Genomic DNA, 9,618 nt, shown 5'->3' on the forward strand with positions numbered 1-9,618 from the left:
TCTGTAAAAGTATTTCCTGATACATCCTTGGATGGTACAACTTTTCATACAGACTATTTAACAGTCGTGTTGGTATCTAGTGTCTCAGGACACCAGCTAGAAAGCTGAAAACAGATTAAAAATGTGCGGAGAAGACCACAGCTGGAGAGTGATTTCCAAGAACTGCATTTCCGAGGCAAGGCAGACCATACTGGCTCTCACTCTGTGATCTGATTATCGGCAGCCACGTGTTAGGCGCTTATGACCCAAGGGCTCCAGGATGACCCTTTCGGGAACAGCCTTCATCATAGAGCGCTTCTGTGGTCCCTCCTCCCAGGATCTGATACAGTAGTCAGAACCACTCATTTCAGGAATGCATGGAGTTTTTTCTAGGTCTTGCTAGTTAGAATTCTTTATTTTGTTTTATTATTATTATTATTATTACTTTTGTATATGGGACTCATAGTGACCCGCCTGTTTACAGCCTCCTAAGAGCTGGGATTACAGGCATGTGCCACCACACCCAGTCTCAAGTGCCGCCCAGTCTCCATTGCAGTCTCAGCGTGCCCCTGGGGCGGGGCCCCTGCGCCTGCTTATAGTCGCTTTCATCCGCTAAGCTATTTGGCTGGGCCTTAGGGCTTTTATTTTATTCTGAATACTTTTTTGTGTAGAAGGCTTAAGCAAGTACTAGAAGTGAGTGTGGCAACACTGTAGGTCCTTCTGCGCTCTGAGCAGCTGCTGGAAAGTCAGGTAAATGGAAAGCTTCTATTTTTTCACCCAGGAAAAGTTTTGCACAGAATGGCTTGGATTTATACTTAATAACATTAGATCTTAACTGAAGAACCACTAACTGTCTCAAAGGCAAAGAATATTCTTCAGAGCTTATACTGAGTTCTGTTGAATTTTCTTCTCCTCCTGCATACAGATTGTTTCCAGCTATTGGCACCGGTCAGTACAGAAGTAGCCAACCTTAGACATGTTTGGCACAGAAATACTCAGATCTTTTGCGGGTTGGTCACCATTTCCAAAGGATACCACCGGCAGCAGCCGGTCGTAGTGGGGAAAGGGTGCTGTGGGCAGAGGGACGAGGCCTTGGGGAAGAGGCGCTGGGCACCTCTGACGCCTGTGAATTGCCTGTCATGGAAGCCCTTTCCAGGTCTCTTTGGGATGGCCCAATGCCAGTGTCAGTATCTTGCACTTTGGGGCCGTTATTAAAATCGGGATGGTTACAGCGATACAAGCACCGCCTTGGATACCACATGGGTAGATTTTATAGCAGAGCTGGGCGCTCGGTGGCTAATGAGCAGCCAGTGGACAGGCGTGCACATGCGGGACAGAGGTTGGTTCCACCTCATGACAGCACAGGATGCTCCAGCCTGCACTCAGAGCAGCGAGAAAGCTAAGACGTGCCAATTGCTTAGTTTTGGAATTTTCCATTTAATACTTTGCACTACAGTTAACATAGAGTAAAACCATGATAGCAAAACCACAGAGAAAGGGGAATTATACCAAAAATCACTTCAGGCTTTGCATTCTTTTAAAAGGGTAATTTGTATTATAGGCAAATTATATGTCATTAAAACTTTTTCTTAAATAACTTTTGTAGAAATTGGTGCACTAGGTCTAAACTTCACATGGAAATACAAAAGATCTAGAGAATAAAGGAAGTGCGCCATCCTTACTGATTTCATGTTTACAGGAACAGTTTGCATAAAACAAGATCTGTTCTTTAAAGTGTGGCTCTAACTAGTAACACCTGAGCTCAATGCAGTGCTCTGTATTCTCATTCTCCCTCTCTTGCACTCTCGCACAGCTTTTGAGATTCTCTCTTCAAGTTACAAATCTAATGAAAACATTTCTTAAGTAGTTCTGTTAAGTTGTATCTTTCTAGGAAGTTGTGCATTTGTTCTGTGTTTCCCTTTCCTGGTCATGGGTTTTAGGTAGAATTGTGCATGAGAACTCTGAAAGGACTCCGGCCAGCTAACACTGCCCCCGCCCTTCTCCTAGAGAAAGGGCTGCCCCCAAGCTCAGCTCCCCACAGCCCCGCAGCTCCGCACCTTTGCAGTAGGGCCTGCACCACCCAGCATTGAGATTACTGAGCGGGGGTTTTGGAAACACTCACCCACCATCTAAGCGCTTTACTTATTTTAACACATTTAGTCTTCACAGCTGTTCAGTGCACTAATATGCCCTCTTTACAGAGGAGGAAACTGAGGCACAAAATATGAAGTGTCTTAGGCAGGGTCACGCCGGCTGTAAGTGGTGGCACTGGCGTTTAACCAGTAGGTTCACTCCAGTTTCTGTGTTCACAGCTGCCACACAAGTGTGCCTTTCCCGGAGACTGTTCTCTTTGGGCATACCGATTACATCTTCTAAGGGTTCTCATAACTCTAACAACGCTTACTTTACATCCTCTTTCAAATCCTCATTCTACCACAGAAACTCTGGGGACTCCTGGTGCTGCTTATTGTATCTGCCGACTCTCACAGGGGATTGGTCCTTGTGCCTGTCCTCTCTGTTTTGAGCTCACTGGAGGGAGGCTTGGTTTTCTGAGAGGTTCCCCATTGGCCTGAGGTGTAGATGAGCCTCGAAAGGACTTTGCATTCGCTACAAAAAGATCACCATACCGGGACTCCTTTATCCATGTGGATCATTTGGGGGACAGTTATTCTTTTTTCTGGGCCACCTACACACTTGAATCCCCACATGGGAGGAAACAAACCTGACGGACTTGTTTTCAGGTGAACACTTTCCCCCACTCAGAAGCAAACAGATTCTTTTTTTGTTTCTCTGTGCCAGTGACTTTTCTTAATCTACCCTCTGGAGTTGGGGCAGCCCTTTCCCTGCTGCTGCTGTTTTTAACCGAGCCCAGCTGCAGCAGCATCTCACGGCCTCGCCGCTCGCTTCCGTGCTCGTTGCTAACACGCTTAGAGCCTGTTTTTCTCTCTTGCCAGTGCATCCAAGTGTTGAAAATAATTTATGCCAGATTTTGTCAAACCCTTCTAGGCAATGTAGCAGGAGGGTATTCATAGTCTTTCTTCCCTCTTCTTCTCTTTTAAGAATTAGAGGTCTCTTTTCATCCTTTAAAAAATATGCTAATATTTTCTCTTCATAAAAGTAGTAAAAAATTGGGGACCTACATAAAAGTACCATTCATGTACCCTACTAGAAATGAACATTATTTGTTGTTTGTTTGTTTGCAGTACCACAGATTAAACTCAGAACTTTGCACTTGCCAGGCAAGTACTTATTCTACTGAGCTATCTCCCCTGTTTTTCTTTTTTTATTAATATATATTATATATATATATGAATGAATCTATATATTACTGTATAACAGGATTCATGTGTGCATCTGGTTACACATGCTATTGTCACCTAATATGATATTGTAGGTTTTTCTTGTGTCATCAAAAGGCACTTACGCTCTTCCCTTTTGCGGCCATCACTGGAGTTGCAGCAGCCAAAATGAAGTTTAATCCTTTTTTGACTTTGAGCTGAAGCAAAAGCCATAAAAGGCCTTTCAATGCACCTTCCCACATTCGCAGGAAAATTGTGTCTTCTCCTCTTTCCAAGGAGCTGAGGCAGAAATATAGTGTTCGCTGTATGCCCATCCGAGAGGGTGATGAAGTTCAGGTTGTGCGAGGACACTGTGAAGGTCAGCAGATCGGCGATGCAGTCCAGGTTTACAGGAAGAAGCATGTCATCTACATTGAACGGGGGCAGTGGGAAAGGCAAATGGCACAACTGTCCACGTGGGCATGCACCCCAGTGAGGTGGTTACCACCAGGCTAAAGCTAGACAAAGACTGCAAAAAGATCCTGGAACAGAAAGCCAAGTCTCACCAAGTAGGAAAGGAAAAGGGCAAATACAAGGAAGAAACGATTGAGAAGATGCAGGAATAAAGTCCTCCTATGTGCAACTTTCAATTAAAAATGCTAAAACAAAATAAATAAATAAAAGGGCACTTACAACTAAGCAAGGAAACACTTAACATCTTAGGCTATTTAAGGATAAAGTGGGGGCATTTTCATGCGTTTCCTATTCTGTGCCCTAGAACATAGAAATAAAAATAGAAAAAGACCTATGCTAAGAGCCCTCCAATCCTAATCAACTTTGTACCACTGATAGATGCCTTGTATTTAAAGAAGATAATGTTGTATCTCTCCCACAGAAATGCTTTTCACTGACTATTCAGAGTCACTTGATTATATTTCTGGTTGCCAATTTGCTGCAAACCTTGAATACTTGGACACTCCCCTGTTGTAGCGTTCCTGGCGGAAATTGCTCTCTCAGGGAAGCTTGGAATGTCTGAAGCTGTCCTCCAACACAGCTGCTGTGGCCAGGCTCTGAGAGAGCAGGAATGAATAGCCAGTCTCTTCATAGGCCAGTCTGAGACTAGCTGAATCCAAGACTGGGAATGACAAGTATGCTGGCTGGAATGGTTTCCTCCCTCCCTCCTTCTATAACTAGTTTGGTTTCAAAAGAACAGGCATCATGTTTCAGTTGGTCTTGCATGTGTCAGTCTAACTTTGTCCCAACCTTTCCACCTGCCCTCCACACCCCAGGTGACATAATGACTGAGGAAGGCAGATTGAACATTTGAGAAGCGACAGTCCTGGAAGTTGTGAGAAGTGGGCAGGATTCAAGGGTGGAAAGCATGCTCTGGAGACAGGTTCTCAGCTCCAGAGATCAACCCAAACTCGGGCAGCGTGATGAAGTGGTAATGTGTGCAATTCCTGGAAGTTACCCTGTAGTCCTTCCCAGTTTTCAGCACTATTCAGTGTCTCAGCCAAATGGAAGGCAGTTCAAAGGTAGATTCTTTTAAAAAAATTCTTAATAAAAATTTTATTATGGAAGTTGGGTTTTCATTTTGCTTTTTGGTTTGTTTTTTTTTTTGTTTGTTTGTTTGTTTGTTTGTTTTTTTAGACAGGGTCTCGGCCTTGAACTCACTAGCCCACTTCAGCCTTGAACTCTCAGTGATCTTCCTGCCTCAGCCTTCTGAACACAGAGATTACAGGCACGTGCAACCACACCAGCCCGGAGGTGAGGTTCTTGAGACTCAAGTTAGTTCCAAGTTAGGTTCTTAAAATACACGGTAGAAGCAATAGTTCAAAATGCCAATGCTTTGGATTGATAAGAACCAGGATTTATGAGAGGGGGAGAAATTTTAAGTCTTAAAAAGCTAAACCCTGAGAAGATCAAGTCACAAAGTTTATATCACCAGCACCACATTAGAAAGAGACTGGCAGCACAACTCAGGATAGCAAAATCTTGGAAGCAGCCTGCACACCCACCCATGATTAACTGGATGGAGACAATGCGGCACTTACTCATAATGGAGCATTACTCTGCCATAAAAGATAAATTTCAATCATTTGTACAAAAATGTATGCACTTTGAGGCCATCATGTTAAGTGAAATAAATACACAAACTTAAGTATTGTATAACTTCTTTTATATGAGAAATGCAACATGTAAATACTTTTTAAAACAAAATAAAAGATAGCCGATAGGAAATAGGAGATAGATCCTTTGCAAAGAAGAAGGGGATCTAGACATGAAGGGATGGGTTGGTAGGGGAGGAGACGGGGAATCAAAAAGATTAAGATACATCAAGCATATGCACCTACTCCCTAAAATAAATGTAAACATTATATACTGCAAATGTATTTTTAAAAAATGAAAGGTTAAAACAATAAATGATAAAATATGCATTAAATTGTAATTTCTACAAAAGAAAAGCATATGAAAATCAGAGGTTCTTATCAGGAAAAAACCTCTAGATGACTGCCTCATGCAGATGAAAGGATACCCATATTTTATTAATTTTTTTAACTAAAATAAAATAATTTAGAAACTGATGGATTCCTAAAAAGGACACATGAAAGTGTGTGTAACAGTGGCCAAAGCCTTGTAGAGGGCTGTCACCTAGAATAAGGTAGGTGGCCTGCGAAGTCACAATGACCTGGGATGAGATGAGACACATCACGTCTGGGTTGTGCCTCTCCCTGGTGCTTGAGCTAAGTGCTTCTCCTGCCAAGATACTTAGTGAGCCCTGAGGTACTGTCATGGAGAGGAGAAAAAGCAGGAGAATATCCTCGGTTGAATGACATCCAGGATGCCAGAGAAAATGCCTGAGCTTATCTGAAGCTTGTTTGATTGTTTTCTTGCTATCAGGTTGGATAAGGCCAATTAAGTTGTGTTACAAAAAAATAAAGTTCAACTGCTCAGCCTGTTTTAGTTTGTGACCCGTGAAACCTTTCTCCATCAAACCGGGAGGAGCTAAAAGGGCTGTAGTGGTAATTATGTAGATCAGCACCTTGGGGGATCCACAGGATGATATAAGGGTTCCGCTTGCTCAGGAAGGACTCACTCAGGAAGGGGTTGGAAGGCCAGGGGCGCCTTTCTGGCCTCATTGCTGCTCCGCCTGCACACCTGCTTCCCTCTTCCAAGGTTCTCTTTCTCTCCTTCTTCCACGAGATGCTAGATTATAGCGGCATTGAAGCCTAAGTTGTCTAACAAGGTTCTAGCCGCATGCAGATTCTAATTGTGAGTGTGTCTCTTGGCCTTTGGTCCAGAGTTCTTGGACAAGAACCTGACTGGCCCACTTCAATCCCATTTGTTTCCTTCTGTTCAACTAACAGTGACCTTAGAGGCATCGACATGACTGCTGTGTGTTGCTCACCTCGGGCCACGGCACAGGGAACAAGGAACTGGAAATAGTTCTGAGCTGGAGGAACACCTCAAAGGCGATGCCTCCCAGGCTCCGTCCACGGGGCTGCTGCTCACTGCTTACGGCTCGCTGTCCCATCAGCTGAGCAGGAGGACTAATGTCTCTAGTCTCCCTACTTCTAAGAGAAGGCCAGGGGCGCTAACATGAACTGACTTCTCTCCACGTACCAGACATCAGAGGAAGTGACCCCGGTTATCTTAGCACATTCCGAAAACAATCCCAAGGGATGGGCTTTTTATTTTCTGTCTTTATAGATAAAGCAATTGATGCTCACAGAAGTATAATCTCATTGGTAGCAGGTGGCCGAGCTCAGACCTGAACCCAGACAGTACCAGGGCTGCAGTCGGGGAAAGAGCTATTATTAACATTGAGATAATGTCTGAGTGCTGTGCATTACATTCTCAGCTATTAATAAACCGCCTGGGACAGTATTCCCATGTGGGAAAGCTCAGCATCGGAAGCCTCATTATAAGAGCGCCGCAACCTGCCACGGCAGGAGTCTTATCATTCCGGGGTGCTTTGGTCACATTAACCCAGCAAGCACCTCCGCAAAGTGAGCGCCCGTCTGCCGTAAGAGGTTTCCGCCATGACACATTTCGTTAAAAGTGAAAAAGGAGATGAAAACAGAAGCTGATACCTGCTTTAAGTGTAACTGACCTTCAGCCAATGCCTGGCGCAATGGATTAGAGAGCCTCTAAGGCTTCCCTCTTGCTTCAGGTCAAGGTGTGAATCTGCCAGCTTAGAGCCTGTTGTCGCATCTTTGGATGTGTTTGTGTGCTCAGGTGTTCTGACCTCCTGAGCTAAATATAGCTCTTTTTGGAATGCGGCTGATACACAGAACCCTGGCCCTTTTTATAAAGAGGGATTTGTCAACGGGTAATGATTCATCACCAACTGTATTCTTAGCCTGGAGAATATTAATCCTCTCAGGTACAATCCATGCTTCAGAGAGAAGATGGTTTGTCTGTGTCATCCCAAAGCTAAGAACCTAATCATTAAAAAAGCTCAAACTAAAGCCACGATGAGCTATCTCCTTAGAGTCATGATGACGGTGATTAGGAAGAAAAACCCAAGCAGACGCAATGTAGAAAAATTGGAACTTTTGCATATTATTTGTGAGAATGTAAAATGATGCAGCTGCTAATGGAAAACAGTCTGGCACTTCCTCAGTCAGTTAGACATAGACTTCTCATATGGCCCAGCAATTCCTCTCCCAGGTGTATGTCCACAAGAATGGAAAACAGGGATTCCAACAAAAGCTCCTACATAAACAATCATAGTGGCACTGTTCGAAATGGACAAAAGATAGAAATAAAACCCACCAAGAGATGAGTGGATAAACAACACGTGGTATATCTATGCAATGAAATATTATTTAGCCCTAAGAAGACATTAAAGCTGCATGCTACAGCATGGATGAACCTTGAAAATATTAAGTGAAAGAGGTGAACTACAGGTGGCTCAATTTTATATGATTCCGCTTGTATGAAGCAGTTAGAAAAGGTTAATCTTCTAAGGGAGAAGGAAGAAAGAATGGGATGGGACTGAGAGCAGGTATGGAAATTCCATTTGGAGTGATGAAAATGTTCCAGATAGACAGTGGGGAAGGTTACACAATGCTGTTTAAATGTACTGAATGACATTGATAGTAAACTTTACATGTGTTTTACTATGAGTACTAAAAAGTATTCAAACATTTCATAATAATTTTAAAAATTATCTCTATAAAAGTCACCAGCAGGGGCTGGAGAGATGACTCAGTAGAATAAGCGCTTCCCTGGCAAGGATCTGAGTTCAATCCCCAATTCCACCCAAAAAAAAAAAAAAAAAAAAAATCACCAGCATTGTCGTTTCTCCTACAGCCATGTAAGTGAGTAGAAGAGTTTACAAAGTATGTTTCAGGCTTTCACAGAATTCCTTAAAAAATTCTAAGAGAAAGTCTTTCTATAGTCAAATTTCTGCCCTGTGCACACTCCAACCCCTTATTCTGGTAGAGTTTTGTGGTTCTACCACTGTATCTCAAAAACAGTTTTTAATTCAATCCGACTCCTCCAAGATAAGATTTCTGGTTTTTCTTTACCAAAGCCAATCATGGCCCATTTTGCGATCCATCTGCTTTACCTTTTGTGGGAAACCTGAGGCAAAGCTCTAATGATAGAGGCTGGAGGTACATACTGGGATCCAACTAGGAAGCAGGAACGGCCCGGTTCACAGGAAAAGTATCTCCTTTTGTCAGGTCTGCTTCTCCTTTGACCCACCCACATTTTTTTTTGTCCTTCCACAGGAGGCTGATCAAAAGTCAGTGGCTCAGGCTGACTGTCCGAAATAGACCCAGGGAGGGCCTGGCATGGTCAGAGAGAAAGGATTTAGTTTATTGATGCCTCTTCCTTCACATGGAAAGTGAGTTGACTTTGAATTCATTTGTGACTCTTAATCTTTGTGTCTCAGCCCAGAGACACATACTGGGGAGGATGCTGTTTAAATTTCTGAATCAAAAAACAAGCAAGGACAAAGATCCAATATGAGCTAACTGTTGTGTGCAGCGACAATGGTGACATTATCAGGTTGGGTCTGTCCTCATTGCTGGGTACTCTCTCATTCCCTGCCTAGGCCTAATGCTGTTGGCAGCCAGTGTATAGAAACACCTTCCTTCTAGTGCCCCATGATGGCCACTAAGACCTTCTGAGGAAGCCAGAGCCTGATGTTCCTGAGAGACCGGCAGGGGAAGGCAGTATACTTCCTTTTGTACAGTGTATACAAATGGTCTCCATTTACATGGTTTGATTTATGGCGATGCAAAAACAATCCACAGTTGGTAAAGACCATACTTCCTGGGCTAGTGATGCAGTCTGATCCTCATCTCTGTCGCTGTGTCTCTGTCTCTGTCTCTGTCTCTGTCTCTCT

The 9,618-nt window shown here is 43.5% G+C and overlaps 2 pseudogenes; one reads left to right on the forward strand and one right to left on the reverse strand.

The window, feature by feature from the left end:
* Nucleotides 1-238: 238 nt before the first annotated feature.
* LOC111815350 lies at nucleotides 239-2,337 on the reverse strand (annotated as a pseudogene).
* A 1,109-nt stretch (nucleotides 2,338-3,446) lies between these two features.
* LOC101593005 lies at nucleotides 3,447-3,883 on the forward strand (annotated as a pseudogene).
* The last annotated feature ends 5,735 nt before the right edge of the window (nucleotides 3,884-9,618 follow it).

This window comes from Octodon degus, unplaced genomic scaffold (genome assembly GCF_000260255.1).
Source record: "Octodon degus isolate 3935 unplaced genomic scaffold, OctDeg1.0 scaffold00015, whole genome shotgun sequence".
NCBI lineage: Eukaryota > Metazoa > Chordata > Mammalia > Rodentia > Octodontidae > Octodon > Octodon degus.